General features: G+C 46.2%; 1 protein-coding gene across 3 annotated transcripts in view; it reads left to right on the plus strand.

Annotated features, from left to right (window-relative positions):
* Positions 1–18480, plus strand: part of MBD4 (methyl-CpG binding domain 4, DNA glycosylase) — a 309739-nt gene that overhangs the window by 39005 nt on the left and 252254 nt on the right. For 2 of the 3 annotated variants that reach the window (XM_086939240.1, XM_086939238.1), the window contains exon 2: positions 7919–8066. The exons of the other annotated variant lie outside the window; for it this stretch is intronic. The gene's annotated coding sequence lies outside the window, so the exon portion shown is untranslated. The remainder of the gene's footprint in view (positions 1–7918; positions 8067–18480) is intronic. 3 annotated transcript variants of the gene reach the window in all.

Genomic DNA, 18480 nt, shown 5'->3' on the forward strand with positions numbered 1-18480 from the left:
AAGGGTACCCCAGAATCCAATCTGTGGTGTGTCTAAAGTACATGCAATTGTTTTAGAGGGGAAGCAACTAGGCTGGGCCCTGGATAGCAGGATCCCAGCCAGTCTAAGTCTAAAACAGTAAAACATCCGCAAAAAGTGAGGGTAACTATGAAGCAGATCCTACTCTCCTACAGTCGTCATGGAAGACAAAGTAACATTTCTAGGCTATGGTTTAGGGAAAGGTCCAATACGAAGACCTTTTATTAGAGTGGTCTGGGAAAGGGGCATAAAGGACTGGGAGAGGCATTTTGTGAAACTAGGAAGAGTGCCTGAGAGTTCTTTGGGTGTGTGTGCACATAAGTGGCTATCAACAATTTTTACTTGTACAGCACCCAGCCTGGAGTGTAGGTGTCTACACATCCAGTGGATTTGGAAAAGATGAGAATCAAACCTAGTTTTTCCATTATGTGGAAGCCTACCCATAGCGTGGAAATAGTCCAATACCAGCTATGTTTAAATGAATTGACTTCGTATCTGCTGCATTATGAATACTTTCTTCAGTTATTTTTTTTTCTTATGTTGTGGTTTACCGTTTGTTGTTCCCTATTGTTGCGATTCTTCTTCAAGGAACCCTAACCTAGTGCTGGCTTACTTCATGGACCCACTCCAACTCTTTTTAGGTCGAGCCTAGCGCAGCGCGCATGCGCTGCTCTACTCTACTTTAAGGGCTTTTTGAAATCTCACCAGACGCTCACATACTCGCCAGTGTGCTTTTAGTTTGGTCCCAGGCGTTTGCGTGCGTCATAACAAAGACAGCACGCAATTGGCCAAAGGCTCTTTTTGTCTCACTCATGTTCACGCCCAAGGCGTAATGCTTTCTGTTACGCACAGCAGCAGCAGCAGCAGCAGCATATGTTTCCAATTATCGTGCCCAGACGTGGGCGCAATAATTGGAAACATGTGCTGAGGCTCGCAACCCCAACTCCTGCATCTCGCTTCCCAGTATACACATGCTGATCAAATAATCCAACCCACTCTCAATCCTCCCCCCCCCCCCCCCCCCCTTCCCCTCCCCCACAAACTCTGATCCTCACCATGATGGAACACACCCATGCTGATCTAAAGTGTTCCAGTTCAGACTGGGCTTCCACGCGCAACTCTTATTTCAAAGTTCGGTTCAGGTAAGGTAAACAGAACTGCAACTCCAAGCTATATTAGTTTTTTTGGTTTTGTAATGGATGCCAAGGCAGAACTTTGCAAAAAACACAGGCTGAGAGCACATTGTGTGCGTTTTAATGTTGCACTTCGTTGTAAATCCTTGAAATACGTTTCTTGGCAATTTGGCCCCAGCTTGTATAAAGAGACTCCCCATCCTAAGTGTGCCAGTTACCGCAAACTCTCAATGAAATTAACCACACGAGACGCAACCCTAAACCAACGTGCTCCATCAAAAGCTGTCAACATATGTGCTCTGATCCGGCTCACAGCATTACTAAAGGGACACCACGCGAGCCAGATATACACAATCACCTCCTACTAAAAATAAAAACCTGTTTTAAAAAAAACTTTCAGTGCAATGCGCACACGCTTCTTTAAGCAGCACGCACTAAGAGCTTATTGCTTGGGATCCGCAAACCCTGAGCCTCTCCCTCATTTACCAGCCCCCTCCCCCTCTCTCTCCCCTCACCTGCCTGACCCTCACTCAGTGTCATGCCCTCCACGGCCCCTCTCTGACTGCAGCGCATAGCCCCTCTGCCTACATCACATAGCCCCTCTGCCTGCAGCGTACTGCCCCTTACTCTCTTCTCGTGCTCATTTCACTCTTCCCATATCCCCAACGCACCTTCTTTGCCTACTCTCTAAACCCCCTCCTCCACCGCTATAATCAGTGTGCCTTGCACTCTCATTCACCTAGTTCCTCTACCGCCTTCACTACCTTTTGCCCCTCGCTGCTTTTCTACTCCTCCTTTTCTTTCACCCTACTCTGAGCTCTGCCATTCATTCCTTTCTTAGCTCGTCTCACCGCCTCCCTTTTTTTCTACTCTTCCCCCCCCCCCCCCCGCCCCTCCTATTTTCTTGCCATCGCTGGTTGCACTCTCTCCTCTCCGCTGCTAGTAATACCTGATGCCAGCTAGCTCCGCCCCACCCCCACCCCTCTACCTCCCACCTTGACTGTTGCGATTCATGCTCCCAGTTCTTCTGCGCCTGCTACATCAACTCCCCCCCCCCCCCCCCCCCCCCCTCGCTGCAGGCGATGCACCCCCCACCCCGTTCGCCACCTTTTGCTCTATGTAAGGGCCCAGGATGGCCAGTTGCACCCTCTTCTGTTGCTACAGGTATACCACCCCCTCTTTGCTCTATTTGCCCCTCACCAATGCTGTCTGTGCTCTGATGCTAATCTCTGAGCAAGCACATTGTGTTCTTCTCCACTCCTCACATGTCCTAAAAGCAGAGCCTGGTGTTCAGGAGCAACGTGCCTTCCCTGCATGCCCCACCCCGCCCTCCTTCTCATTCCTCCTCCCCATTCCTGCTTCCAGTCTTTTTGCACAAGCCACTGCGTGGACATGACCAGCATTGCCAGATAAAATCCATTGGATGCATGGAATGTTAGTCTTTCCATCAATGGGTACATTAGTGCCCAGAATATTTACATCATTCTGTCCCCTCTCCCATGCCAGGCCACTTGGACTGATAATAATAGGCTTCGTCCTCTCTCTTGCTGTTCTTCCTTCTATCCTTGACTCCAGCCCGGGCTCCTTTCTTCAAGATCTCTCGTCCAGCGCTCCCACTCTGCAGCTCCCAGCCCCAACCACCCCTTCCGTCCCATTCACTCAGCCTTTTTTCCTCACAGCCTTTTCTTAACCCACTACTCCATTTCTTGTGCCTCCTTTATATTGCCCAGTTAATTTCTATATCCCACGTGGCCTTGACCTTTCCTCCACCCATACATCCTCTACTTCCCATGCCTACATCGTTTGCTAGTCCTTTTGAATTCTCCCCCTTGCCCTTCCCAGTCTGTGGATCCATTCTTCTGGCTCTTTCATTTCCTGTATTTCCACTCTCCGCCCCTCAGGGGACCAGCACCACCGGTCCATGCTCTCCAGTTTTACTGACCATGACATCTTGACTTTGATATATATTAGGAAAATAAGGTGGTCATGCTTTTCTCTGGTCCAATACATGTTGTTTTCTATGAGATTGCACAAAAGGTGGGGGGGGGGCTTTCCCTTTAGTGAGAACAGTGACCTCCCTAGGGTGCAGAAGACCCAGGTTTTAAACCTCAACCCTGCAAAGCTATTTATGGTCTACGTTTGGTGACTCTGCTTTGCCCTGATGTAAATGCATTATAATAGATACTAAGCACTAGCCAACACAAACTCCCTTTAATAGACCTTCAACTACACTACAACTGTAAGCTGCTGCAATTGGTAAAAAAAATCCTTAACAGGACACTTTGCAAAAGATTACTTGGCACTCATATTCACAAAAACTATTTGCACCTACCAACGGCGAGGCCTATTGGCTATGCCAATGCTTGTTACTTGACTGGTTGCTCATACTCTTGTGTGGTTGAGCAATGCATTTTCTGTCCGTTGCAAACACTTAACTCTTTTCCTTGATATGCAGCGGTTTCGAGAGGTCAGCTGGGTCTGCCTCTAAATGTTGAGGAGGGCACTTGATTTGTATAAAATTCATACATTTTCTTCCAAGTCAGTTGTAGCATGCAGAGTTGCTCTTGCACACAAGCTGATGCTTTGTTTAAAACGGACATCGTTTTTGTGGCTTCTGGTACTTTTTGTTAACAGAAACAACGTTCATAGAAAGTTGTCGATGGATGATTTTTCAACTGCTAGCACTACTGTATGCAAGATAAAACTCAACCAAAGGCGCGTTTATCGAATTTATCAAGACGAAATTGTAGCACTCTGGAATAAGATCGTGCCTGCGAGTATGATTCTCAAGTTAGTGATTTTTTTTAACCTATTTTGCAAAAATCATTTCATGTTTGCCCCTCGTTTTATGCTCTGTTCAACGACCCGATTACTGCTTATTTGTCCATTTTAAAATCGTGTAAATCTGAGAATGATCTCAAATCAGTAGAAAGCAATGTTTTTTTATTTTTATTTTTTTTATCCTTTAGTAAGCAATGATACCTTCCATGTATTCACATGCAAAATTATAGTAGTCATCTCAATCAACAGTGCAAACTGTGGCGCTCACGTCTAACCTGGTTGATGCTCTGATATGAGCCTCATAGTTGTTACCTGATCAAGCTAGACCAATACCTAGGTAGAGATTCTAACACTGCTGAGGCGAGATAGCCGGGAGCTTCGTTCCGCTTTTATAATTGCTCTTAAAAATACTGTTTTTAACTAATCTGTATTTGGCATTTGCTGCACGTTCATCCTGAGCACACCCCCACCCTTACCTGATCAGAATCCCCCGCGCTGCCGATTCAAGGGCTGCCGCGGATCGGAGTTCTTGCCGCCATTCTTGGGCCGATCACAGGCCACGCCCACAGAAGTAGGCCACGCCTCTTCCCCCTGCACTTAACAATGTGCCCCCGTCAAACGCGCAGCGGACGCGCGCAGCGGGCGCGCTGCCTGCGCGCCAAAGGCAACCCCGTCTGCGCCCGTCCGCGCCTCGCCCGTGCCTAGTGCCACCCCCCTGCTCAAAAAATCTGCTACTCAAGAGAAGCTTTACTAAAACTCAAATCAGACCCATCGTCCGGCATTCAACCGCTTGACATGACGACTTGGATAGGCTCCTGGAGCTGCAGACTCTGCAGACACAGCCTTGGCCCCAACAATCAAGCGACAAATCAGCCACCCATACAAGTAAGAAACTTACGGTACGGACTGATCAACGTCAGGTCCATGGGAAAGCACGCCGCGCATATCTTTGATCTAATAATGGAAAATAAACTAGACTGCCTATTTATGACGGAAACCTGGTTGACACCCAATAGTAACCCTGACATAACAAACTCCCTCCCTCCAGGATACCTAATCTCCAGAGAGGATAGATCTATTCAGAGGGGTGGAGGTATCGCTATTGCCTACCGTGACACTCTGAACTGCCAAATCTTTTCCATACCAGGCCTCAAAGGGGCAGAAAATGTTGGTTTCGCGCTAAAAATACATGACTCCTTCACTTTCTCAGGGGCTCTAATCTACCGACCACCTGGCCCACACACTGACTTCACGAACAGCATCGGTGAAGCCATAGGCAACCTAGCCCTCAAATCAGCTAATTTTACCATCCTGGGAGACGCCAACATACATCTGGACGTCTACTCAGACCAGGCTACGATCTGTTTCACTGATACTATGAACGTGCTCGGCTTGAAAATCCTTACCACCTCCGCCACACACAAGGTGGGACATACACTTGACTGTATTTGTTCCAACATCAAAGCACTTAAGGTTGACACCCCACAAATATTAACCTGGACAGACCATAGCTATATCTCATTCGAATTCCCAGTGACACTCCACTCTCGAACCAAAAAAGCTAACAATCCCCCAGGGCCTGTCATGAAAGGACGCTGCTGGAAAGATCTGATTGGGCAATCAGACTTCCTGACAAGAGCAGACAAATCTAGACCAACTCCGTCAGGAGCTCCTGACAAAGACAGTCAGGCTTTTAGGGAATGGATCACACACTCAGTAAGAGCCATAATCCCATCCCTCCCCGTCCGAATACCTGGAGAAAACAGAGACTAACCGCCCCGTGGTTCTCTCCCATCCTTAAAGAGGAACAAAGGAAGGTTAGGGCGCTCGAACGGAAATGGCGACTTGGCAATGCAGACCCTGACCAAGACATGTATAAAATCGCACGTCGCAAATACCATGGTTCAATTAAAACAGCCAAAAGGGAATACTATACAGAAGCCATTAATAAAAGCAATAACAAACAAAAAGAAATCTTCAACATTGTAAACACTTTTACCAACCCTAAAATCATGCAGAAAGACACCCCCCCCCCTCACAGACCCTCTGCGATTCTATTGCAGACTTCTTTGAGGGTAAAATCTTAACACTAACCAAAGATTTCCCGCAACCAAACAACAATGAGGAGAACAAAGCAATCAACTCCAGCTTAAAAACTCATAACCTGACCACTTTTCAACCTGTAAGCCAAGAAGGAACTCGGATAGAAATCCTCAAAATCAAATCAGGATTCCCCTTTGACCCCTGCCCCACGCTGGTGCTCCACTCACTAATTGAGATTGCCAACCCATTCATTAATAGCATCATAAATTCGTCACTCAACCATGGTCTGGTTCCCGAAGAATGGAAACTAGCAGCAGTTAAACCCTTGCAAAAAAAAAACACTACCGGACCCTACTACCCTTACAAACCTTCGTCCCATTTCCCTGCTTCCAGCTTTCTGCAAACTTACTGAGAAAGCTGTTAATAAACAACTCACTGCCTTCCTGGAAGCCAACAACATCTGGCATCCCAACCAAGCAGGCTTCAGATCTCAACATTCAACTGAATCAGCTCTAATCTTCTCCTCCGAAACCCTCCGTGCAGCACTAGATCAGGGAAAGAAAGCAGTCCTGGTTCTGCTAGACCTGTCCGCGGCATTCGACAGTGTTCCATACCATTCTGTTGGACCGCCTAGCCGCGGCGGGAATTGGCGGAACCGCACTGAGCTGGATAAAAAGTTTCCTCGCTAATAGGAGACAAGTGGTGGTTTTAGGACAGTACAAGTCAGAAGAAAAGTTAGTAGGCTCCGGAGTCCCTCAGGGCTCCTGTTTGAGCCCCACACTTTTCAATATGTATATGGCCCCACTAATCACCCTCATCTCCTCTTTTTGCATAGATACCATTGCATACGCAGATGACACGCAACTCATTCTGGTGCTGGAGAATGACACCTGTGAAGCCGAAACTAAGCTCCAAAACTGCCTCACCGCCACGTTCAGATGGATGAATCTAAATCATCTTAAGTGCAATACTGGGAAAACTGAAATTCTACCTGTCGGCAAAGGTAACACCTTTAACCCCTCATCGTGGTGGCCTGAGGATGCGATTGCCCCCCCTAGTATTGCCTCCTCAGTCCGTAATCTAGGGATCAAATTTGACCCCTCCCTGAGTTTCAAACAGCAAGCCACAGCCGTAGCAGGGACCTGCTTCGGTATTATTAAAGGGCTCAGGAAATTTTTGGACCTAATTCCCATCTCCGCAAGAAAAACGGTCGCAGTAGCCCTCATGACCTCCCGCATCGACTATTGTAATAGTCTATATGCAGGGACCAACAGAGAAGTCTGCCACAAATTACAAATGGTACAGCATGCCGCAGCCAGACAAGTGCTGGGATGGAAAAAGAGAACCTCATCCGCAGCAGCAATGAACATCCTACACTGGTTGCCCATCTACAAAAGGGTGCTCTTTAAAATTCTACTGATCTCTTTCAGGGCTTTCAATGGAAAGGGACCCAACTACATACTGGAAATGTTTAAGCATTACAACCCCGCACGATGCCTCAGGTCCCAAGGGGCCAATCTTCTCACCATTCCCAAATTCAGACTCAAGACCAAAGGAGGAAAATCCCTAGCAGTACTAGGCTCCAGGGCCTGGAACCTCCTTCCCTCTCATCTCCGTCAAATCCCTACAGAGACAATTTTCAGAAAGGCCCTCAAAACTTGGATTTTTACTCTCGCTGAACAACAATGTAAAAAGCTTATCTAGATACCCCCCCCCCTTCCCTTCCAAATCCACTAGGGTTCCTAAATCTCTTTCCACAGCGCAAAGATGCTCCTTGGAGTGCAACCTGCGCTTTATAAAAACCCCATTACATCACATTACATTACATACCTCACTGAAGAAGTAGGGTTACAGGTAAGTAGTTGTTAACCTTCTTCCAAGTACTGTTACTGTTGTATAAAACTCGTTGAAATGCTAAATTGTTTCTGCATGTTTACTTTTAGTGAACAGAAGATCGCTGGAATGTCTGCATATAGTCTTAAGTGGAAATCTTCATGACCGGACCTGGGGCTTCCTTTACAACACCACAACGCTATAGAGTTATAACAAATGGTCATGTGTTACAGACTCCATGGCTGACCATTTTATCAGGTGAGGTCTGCTTCAGATTTTAGGTTCACATTTGTTTTTAATAACTTAATTTTCATTTTACCAAACGTACAACTGGTAGTCCAAGAACACTTTATCATATCATACAAATATATGATGAATTAGCAGGGTGAACATGACTACCATTGTTCCATGGGAGAATGAGTAAGAACTGACCCGCCTGACATATTTGCCTCCAGTCGAGACAGTACCCTGTTTTAATCATTGGGAGACCTTGGCCTGTACCCAGCCCTAAAAAAATCAGACTCTTTTACCAGACCTGCAGGTTTAGTGACTAGAATAATCTACTAGACCTAACTGTAATGCACTTGACCCAATTAATCGGGGAATTGTGAGCGCGCTACTCACCCGTGGGGGTCTCAGGGCGGGGGGAGGGGGGTTATTGGTTTGCTTAGCAGAAGAGCCAGGTCTTGGGGGTATTTCTGAAGGTGTTCAGGGAGGGCGTGTGTCTGCTGGTAGCTCATTCTATGTTTTGGCTGCAATTTGAGAGAAGGATCTTCCGCCTGCTCTTGCTCTGTGGATGCACGTTGTTTCGGCCAGTGCGAGGTTGGAGGATCGGAGGTTTCGTTTGGGTACTTAAAAGATGTCTGAAAGATGACTGTTGTTGAGGTATTCGGGGACTTGATGCCGGCGTAGGGTGCTTTTCCATAGTCCAGTCTGTTGGTGATGAATACGTAGGTGACTGTCTTACTTGACTCGGGAGGAAATCCATTTGAAGGTCTTACGGAGTATGCTGAGGGTGTTGAAACAGCTGGATGTGACGGCGTTGACCTGTCGATTCGTGAGGAGTTGAGGATGATGCCCAGGTTCTTGGCGTGGTCTGCGGGGGTAGGTGGGCTCCCGAGGGCGGTTGGCCACCAGGTGTTGTCCCATGCTGAAGGGGTGGTTCCAAGTACAAGGACTTCGGTCTTCTCGGCGTTGAGTTTCAGGCAGCTGTTGGTCTTCCCACCCTTCTTAAAACTCTCAATGATCGCTTTGGTTTTGAAGGCACTGTACTCAAGTGGTTCTCCTCGTTCTTCAAAATAGATCTCAACAAATTAAGCTCAGTCACTGCCTCTCTAAACCCCAACCTGTCTCACTTGGTGTCCCACAAGGTTATATCCTTTCCCCAACCCTATTCAATCTTTTCATGGAACCACTCACCCTCAAACAAGCTAAAATCAGCTACCACCTCTATGCCGATGATACCCAACTATATTACAAGATCACATCCCACGATGACATTCTTCGCCTCAACGATACCCTGAATAGAGTCCAATCCTGGTTCCATCTTGATCATCTCAAACTAAATCCTAAAAAAACTGAAATCCTCATTGTCATCCCCAAAATCAATTCCCTTCCCATTCAACTCTGGATCAAAGCTCTTAACTGCTCCCTCTCCACATCTAATTCTGTCAAATCCCTAGGCATCAGCATCAATCCGAATCTTACTCTCATCCCCCACATTAGAAATACAGCCAAAAGTGCTCTTTTCACCCTACACCACCTCAAAAAAATTAAACCTTTTATTCCAGCTGATGACTTCAAAATCGTTGTCCAATCACTTGTCCTTTACAGGATTGACTATGGTAACGGTATGTTAAACTCCGATTAAATCTGTTCTCAACCTTGCTGCCAGACTTATCTCTGACTGTAAAAGATCTCCCCAGTCCTTAAAAATCTCAACTGGCTCCCAATAGAAGGTCAATCCACCTACAAGATTGCATGCATTACCCACAAGGCTCTTTACCAAAACACTCCCTCCTACCTTTCAACCAAATTACAAAAAGCTGGGTGCTCCAGATCCCGAGAAGCACTAACTCACTTGTCCTGATCCCTCCAAGACTCAAATGTAAAAAGACCCAATCCTGTGCATTCTCAGGCAATGCTCCTTCGATTTGGAACTCTCCCCCCAAAGATCTTCGCTGCAACACCTCTTACCCTCACTTCAAAACAAGCATTGGAAATGCAATAGGTCTCGCATTAGAAAAGTTGGAGCTATTGATTTTGTAAATGACAAATTTTTTTATGTGTTGGTCTTGAAAATACAATGCCAATACTTTTAACTTTTTCAAATGTGACACCTATAGCATTTGTAATGCAACATGTTTTGTATGTACGTGATGTACAGGAGGAAAAACTCAAGCAACCCCAGGTGGGTGACTAGGAACCAACTGGCTACAAAAGGCCTGAAAGAACACATGGCAGAGGTACACATGACTGGATAAAAAGTCAGAGACTTGCAGTTTAGCAGCCTCGAGTTTCAAGTCTAATGAACACGTGGCGTTCAGCTCTGTGCTTAATAAATGTGTGGTGCTGACGCCAGTAAGACGCCCAATTTTTAGTGTATTTATTTTTTACAATGGCAGCACGAATAGCTTGTAAGGTATTACCTTACAATAATACAGAGGTGTTTGGCAGCGTCCAAACAGCAGCCTCCTGCTTCGCGCCTAATGAACGCATGGCCTTTAATATATCCTAAGAAAATAAATGTTAAAACACTTGTTCCATATGGCACTGTAGAATCACGTATTTTAATGCAGAAAGAATAGAACAAAAATCTGAAAGCATGGCGCCAATAAGACGGCTGCTCACGGATGACCACCATGGTAGTGGACAAATAACAATAACCTTGCGTATTAATAATGCACGAGCAGCTTTGATTTCTCTGAGACTCTAAAAGTATCCGATTGCAGCGAGGAGCCCTTAACGCCGGGGGCCCAGAGCCCCTCCGGGTTCTCATAATAATCTGCCACGGATCAAAGCAGCGCCTGGGCGGGAAACAAAGAGAACCCCCCGCGTGGAGACCTCCAAGCGCCTTTCATTTTAAGCAATGCCTGCTGCAGGGGTGAGCCCGTTGCGAACAGCATGGCGGAATTAATTCAATTCAATGGTGTGGCCAACAGGGGAGGGGAGGGGCAGGGAGGGAAGGGGAGGGGGGCGAAGGGGGCAAGGGTAAATATGGACATGGAGGGGGTCGGATGAGGGAAAGAAGAGAGGATATTGAAGGCAGGGACGAATGACGAGTATAGAAGAGAGGAAACGAGAAGGGAGGGCTGAAGTGAGGGGGAGGAGGAAGGGGATGAAAGGATGCTGAAAGGCGGAGTACCAGGAGAGGTTACGAAAAGAATGAAGGAAAAGAGGTCAAGCAAAGGCATGAAGCAACTGAAGGACGGAGGGAAGGCAGAGAAGGGGAGGGGGAGGAGAAATGCCACACGGTGGTCAGGGGAGGGGGCCGAGCTGGGAGAGCGGCGATGAGGGTGTGAAGCAGCAGGGGCCTTTGAAGTGAAGCTAAGCTTCACTTCAAAGGTGTGTGAGGAGTGCTGCTGGGGAACAGTTGGCGATTTGATGATGTGCACGCGCATTTTAGGTCAATGCGCTTGCGCATTGACCTAAAAGCGCACGGGCACAGCATCAAATCGCCAGTCAATCGCCAGTCTAGGTAAAGCTTATTTAAGCCCCTATAGTCTACGCTCTGCTCAATGCGCATGCGCATTGAGAGGCGAGACCTAACAAGACTCAAAATACTTCTTCTCAACAAATATTGGGGTACCTAATGTTATGATTCCGACCCTTCTCACTCTTTTTTTCCCTTTCTTGCCTCACTCCGATACCCACCCCTCTCTCTCCCTCTTCTCTTATTCTCCCTCCCCCTCTCTACACGCCCTTCTCTATTTTAAATTCCAACATTCATCGTCCCCTTAGTAATCTCTTGGTCTCTTTCTCCGCATCGCTCCTTTGAATGCTATGTTTTATCCCATGTGAGTATTCTGCACATTGTTATTCTTATACTGATATGTTGACCTTTTTTGTAAAGCGCTCTGATACTCTTGGGGCCAGCAGCGCTATATAAAACCTTTTAAATAAATAAATAAAATAAATAAGTTCTCCAGTCTTTTTCTGGGAAAAACTGTTTGACTTCCTTTAGAAGAGAGCTGGTACCAGTCCTTTTTTAGGTCTCGCGACCTGCGTAGCAGTGCTCACACAAGTCGCGTGACCTATTTTAATCAAAAACTGGGATTGTGAGCTCACCTAGGAATCTCACACGCTCTTGCATGTGCGTTTCCTATTCAGCTCCCCCATTGGCCTTTGCGTGCGTCTTATTGTAAAAGACTGCACGCAATTGGCCCGAAGCAAGCGCATAGCTCCTCCCATGGTCTATTGGTGTCGTGCGCGTAATACACACCAATAGGCCGTGGGAGGAGCTATGATTGTTCCCACACAGGTGTGACGTGCGCGCCACTTGTTCTACTGTCTGCTACCATCCACACGCACTAAGGGAGCGAGGTCTGCTTCATTTTCGGGACCGCGGGAGCACTATATATTTTTGAAAATATTATTTCTCGAGGGAATTGCTGGCAGTCTGCAACTTAGATTTATGCGCGAGTGAATTAACTTAATATTTAGGAAATTAATAAATTCATTATTAACACCATGTTTTAGTGACTTATCTTGAAATGGTGTCTATTAGTTAACTAACCAATAATACCAATAAACCTTAGTGATACATTACCCCATAGCGGAGAGTCGAAAACATGTTTCTTCTGTCAATCTGCCTTTCACAGCCCCTTGAGAGACTCACATTTGTAACACACAGGCCAAATTCGTTATGAAGTCACTTTAAAGATGCGATTCATTTACATTATCCCAGAGTGTCTGTGTTAGCAAAGGCAAACTTCTTCCGAAATGTCCTAGAACAGTTGCTTTTTTTTGTTGCATATTTATATTGCGGGAACCTGACCCGAAGGTGGAGCGCTTTACATGAGCACTGGTTACGTTACACATTCAGGCACGGGGAGATTACGTGATTTGCCCAGAACCACATGATGTGGACGCGACCCCGAGGCTCGAACCCTGGTCTCCAGCACCAAATTCGGCAGTCTTTGGTGGGGCTGATCAGGGAGACGCAGTAGATGCACTTTGATGGAAATGGTTCTTTCAAACGATGTCTCGACAATATTATTAAGCATCCCAGGATCAAGTATTTGCCCTGCATGTGATACCACATGTGATTGTAGACTGATGCCATATGCATATGGAGCTTGGAGAGACCATCCCAGTGCCCAGAACCATCTGTCAGGCTTTTTTGTTAACTTTCGTTTAAGCTACAGCGCGTACAGAGTATGGCAGCTAAGCTTGCCCTTTCTCGGTTGCGCTCAGCTTCCTCCTCCTTGGCGCTTAAAGATCTTCATTGGTTGTCTGTCCAGCAGCGCATCTGTTTTAAAGCATCTAGCCCTTCATGGTCAGGGGCCGGTTTTGCTACAAGAGCTTTTTTCATGGTACTTCACTGCCAGACCTTTGCGCTCCTCTTCGGCATGCCTGGTGGTAGTCCCTAGAATCCAGAGGTTACGGATGGGTGGCCGTTCCTTCGGTTATACTGCCGCCAGACTATGGAACTCTCTTCCTCGGTCTTTGAGGAGTCTGAATGAACTTTCTCTCTTTAAAAAAAGGTTGAAGACCCATCTCTTTCCCAGGGCAGTGTAAATTTGTGATTGCGTAATGGTCAAGGAGAGTCAAAGCGCCAGGATGCCCTGTGGGTGACAGTCTGCGTTATAGAAGTATGCGATACATACATACATACATTCATAACATCTCACTCTGTCTTTAATATCTCCAACAGCGGAAGTTGCAGTTTGCTCGTGGTACCGCAGTACAGTAATTTACAGCCTGCTTTTGATTTTTGAAGCATAGAATGTTACTTGGCATGCGTCACCCCGTCCTGCAAGGCAAGATACTCTATTCTCACCCCCGGTGTACCCGGACAGCTCATTTGCCCTCACAAGCAGGACACTCCCATTCCCAGGTGTCCCAAGCCAGGAGCTGCCGCTAACCCTGGGGCCCCTCCCCTCGCTCTGACAAGTGTTCATAGCACGGTGAGTCCGGAGCTAAAAGCTTACACTTTGTGCCTGGTGTGCGAGGAGCAGAGTGGGGCTATGGCTCGAAACTGGGATTATTGAGGGCTCAGTCTGGCAAGTATCGCTCTCTGGGACGACCTCACAGGTATGTATGTTTATGGCGTTTCGTTCGCACCAACTCACCAGCATTTGGCGAATGCAATGACTTGACAAAATAATGGGGCTTTCTGTAGAATGTGAGACTGTGATTAGAGGTACTTGAGTCTTCTATATCTACCCAAAGTCACTATTCCACCATGCACCCACCCCAACTCCTCCGCAGACACCCAACGACCACAGCTCCCGTGCCAAAGTCACCCTGCTGCCATGCACCACCCCAACCCCTCCCCATACACCCAACCACCTGCAGCTCCTGTGCCAGTCACCTTGTCACCATGCACCCACCCCAACCCCTCCCCAGACACCAAACCACTGCAGCTCCTGTGCTAGTCACCCTGCCACCAATCACCCACCCCAACCCCTCCCTGTACACCCAACCACCCGCAGCTCTTGTGCCAGTCATCCTGCCACCATGCACCCACCATTTCCTCCCTTTTGTTCTCCTGAGCTCCCTGTGATCTCCGCTCCCTTCCGTTTTAACTGGGACGCCATTTGCACTCCTTTTTCTTTCACATAAAAGGTCCAGGGGGTGGGGAGAGCTCTTGGACAGAAATTACTGGCTGTGGAAAAGATGAACCTCATTAGTGCCAGTTTATTACTTCAATTTAACAATCAGCAGCTGTACAGTAACAATCGAGCTTGGAGAGACCATTCCAGTGCCCAGAACCATCTGTCAGGCCTTTTTGTTAACTTTCGTTTAAGCTACAATGTGTTTGTTGTAATCTGAGGTTCTGCAGTAGGCTGTTGATTCCGTGTCTTGTTTGAGAAATACATAATGCTGTTTAAAATGCTGTGGCTGCAGCAGCAGCATATAATTCCATTCTTGTTCCTCTTTTCCCCGAACGGCATACTTATCTTGTCTCCCCTTCCTCATAACCTACTTCCCATGTCCTGGTTCTCTAGCGGCGCCCCGAGGTCATACGAATGACACTAGCCTATGCAGATATCATCACTCAACTACATACAAAAACACAAATAAAAACATTGACATTTTTAACAGCAACAGCTCTAGCTTTCCCAAATACGTGACCTGTTGCATTGCAAATGCTTGTTGTTTTCTTGGCAATAAATTCCTTAGGGGCGAGGTTGGTGTCTAGGGTGAATCCAAGTTATGTCTGTGAGTTCGGGTTTGAAACTGTCCGAAATTGTCCATGCTGTCTTCCGTAAAGAAATGGTTGGGCGGGCAGGGGGACCAAATGAAAAAGTGTAGACTGCACAAAGGCCCACTTCCTGGAAAAATTACTGTGGAATTCTGACCCCGCCAGAGTTTTGAATGAAACCGCTAAGGCAGCATGAAAAACCCTGCCTTAGTTCTTGAATATACGTAGAAGTATGAATAACAAGTGGAGAAGTGTGGCTCACTGGTTAGAGGAGGCATACCCTGAAGCAGAGGTCAGACCCGGGACCAGGGTTCAATTCCCGACGCGGCAGGGTCTGAGCCCAAGTGTCCACGGACTCGATAATTCTCACTTCGGTGCCTACTCGAATCACGGGTTCACACTCTGCAACTCTGGGCAATAGCTTGCTTAATCTCCACTATGGCCCCCCCGCGGCGGGATGCCTGGCTTTCTCCTTGGGGATGCCCAGTTCGGGTGATCTCACAGGGAAAAGCCAGGACGGGTTCCCAATGCAAGCGCTGAGATGCCCAAGGGTAAGTCGAGAGCTATATAAGCACATACATACATACATACATACATACATACATACATACATACATACATACATACATACAGAGCAATTTCTACTAGTGATGCGGAGAAAAGATTATTGCACCATCCACCAAGGTAGGGTTTTGTGAGGCTAAGGGACCATAAGGTTATCGCTCACACAAGGAAGCAACCGCATGGAAAAGACCTTTGAGAAGAGCAAAAGTGTAGAAGAAATAAACCAGTATAATCAATGTCCTAGACTGTGAGAAAGGGAAAAATGTAAAAACCACAGGCTCAGATGAAACCAAGCGATACAAAAGGGGATGATGGACGGAGCGTTTGAGCAAATCAAACACTCACCCCCAGTCAACAGATCTGGGTTTAATCCATCACCATTCTTTAGCTCACTCAGCCACCCCAGTTCAGACATGGCCATATGCAAATCAGTCTGATCCTGTGCCTCATGGGAACATTCCAGCCCGAAATGCCAAGCCATGTCTTCTCTGGACCGGAAACAAGCATCCTGGGACCGGTTTCGGATTCATAATCCTCATCAGCCAGGCAAGCCGGGCTGAAGACTGCTGAAATGCCAGAAACCGGTCCTCGGAAGCTTGTTTCTGGCTTGAAATTTTGACTTTGACCCGGTCCAGAACAACTAGATAGCCACGGTTGGCACCTCTGCTTTTAGGTGCTATTTTACAGTTTATGCTTTGTTCATAACTCCGGTTCTGCCGAATTTGGTCTTTCTTTATTTGTAAAATTCTGCTCACTTTTTCTAACCTGGTGTGGGATCTTTTTGTGTGGCGTTTTCTTTGTTTTATTGTTTGAAGTATTGCAAAAATGCTTTAGAATTTGATTCTAAGTTGGCCCGAACGTTCTGTGCCAAGCTACCAGGGGGTATAGCACTGGTTAATTTGGGGTTGCTTGTGTCTTACCCTGACTAGGATTGTGGTTCCTGCTTGGCTAGGGCACACATCCCAGTCAACCAGTAACCCAATCTCTAACATTTTGGAATAAGACTGTCTGCATCGTAGGATCTTCTTTGATTGTCCTAAATGCTTGAATAATTTCCAGCTGCATGTGCGGACCTTTTTGCACTGAAACTGCATCATATAAAGTCTCTTTATCAGGGAGTTTACATCTGTATCTGTGAAATTGAAGCCTGAGACCTCATTTTACTGATGTTTGTTTAAAATCCTTTACCAGATTAACGTCCTAGAACTGCATTGCAGCATCCTAAAGCAGCAAAAACCCCTTTCAGCTGAAAGCATAAATGTGAAAATTCAGCCTAGGAGAGGAGCCTGTTCCTTTTATAACCTGGGATGTTCTCCTTCCTAAAGTGTGTTGTATCGGCAGTTGCTTCTCTGAGGCGTGTATTTTTTTTCCCATGTTTTATTTTTACAGTATAGGATGGATGATTTTTTTTTTTTTTAATAATATACATTAATGTGCATATAAGGTCCATGTACTGTAAGTGTCTTGCCAATGTAGTGCTATTAAGGTAATGTTTTGCCTTGGATTTACATTGCTTCACAATGACCAGTGGTATCACAATGACCAGTGGTATGATCAGAGGAAAGGTACTGCTGACCAATGGTGTTCACAAATTGATCAGTTGAATTCTGTTCTGGTGCACTGAACGCAAAGTCTCTGCATTTTTGTTTGTTTTTTGCTGTGGTGAATAAATCTAAAGTTGGAAATCCCCATTTTCTGAAGGCGTTTTATACGATGAAGGATATTATTCATGGTATTACTCGTGATGTCTACTGAGAATTTGGTTCTGACGTCCAGGGATGTTATTGCTGTTAGTGGGCACCCCCTCCCTGCTAGTGATTCTGCAGCCTGGATAGGTCTCATAAGCAGTCTTGTGTTTTGGACTATGTGTATGTAGGATGCTGCAGATCCCAGGAGGGAAGAAATCTGTTGAGTAGTGTGATCGCTGTTTTTTCTTAATTCCACGCTTTTCTTAAGATTGATGCAGCTCTCTCCTCCGAAAGATACAGTTTTTTCTTTTTGTATCTCTTTGCTCTCAAGTATGTGAGAAATGGGACTGGTGTTGGGATTGACTGTCCATGTTGATAATGAAGCCTCGTCTCTCTAGCAGTCTCGGAGCGATTTCTAGGTCTTTAGCTGCTTTACGCAGTGGGTATGCTTTTATGAGCCAGTCGTCCATCTATGGGGAAACAATTTTCTTTTCTGTCTCAGATCGTCCTCAAACTGCCATGCACTTTGAGAATATCCTTGGAGCAGATTTTAGTCAAAATGGTAGAAAAGTATTGGTAGTGACTGTTTCCTACAAGAAATCACAGGTACTGTTGATCTGCAACTTGGTTGTGAAAGTGTGCGTCTTGCAGATCTATGAATAGCCAGTTGTTCCTTGTTATGTTGAAAAGTATGATGGGTCTGCATCATGAATTGCTTTCTGAAAATGCATTGACAAATTTGAGGCTTACTATTGAACGATACTGGTTTGATTGACCTTTTTTCAATACTAAGATGTACCCGGTGTACACTTCTTGTTTTCCTGTTTTGTAGGTACCTTTTCCACTGCTGTGTGGTTAAGAAGTGAGGTTCCTCTTTCAGAGCAGATAAAAGCAGTTTTGGTTTTGGTTTTGGTGTAATTGCCTTGAAGCAAATCCAGTATCCTCATCTAAATATATTCCATACCTTTATGGGATTGCACTTGGATGACACAAGTGTGACATCCCCACACTCTCTCTCCAGGAGTGGTTAATTGGATGAAGATTGTATGTA

The sequence above is a fragment of the Lissotriton vulgaris genome, chromosome 9 (assembly GCF_964263255.1).
Source record: "Lissotriton vulgaris chromosome 9, aLisVul1.2, whole genome shotgun sequence".
Classification (NCBI taxonomy): Eukaryota; Metazoa; Chordata; class Amphibia; order Caudata; family Salamandridae; genus Lissotriton; species Lissotriton vulgaris.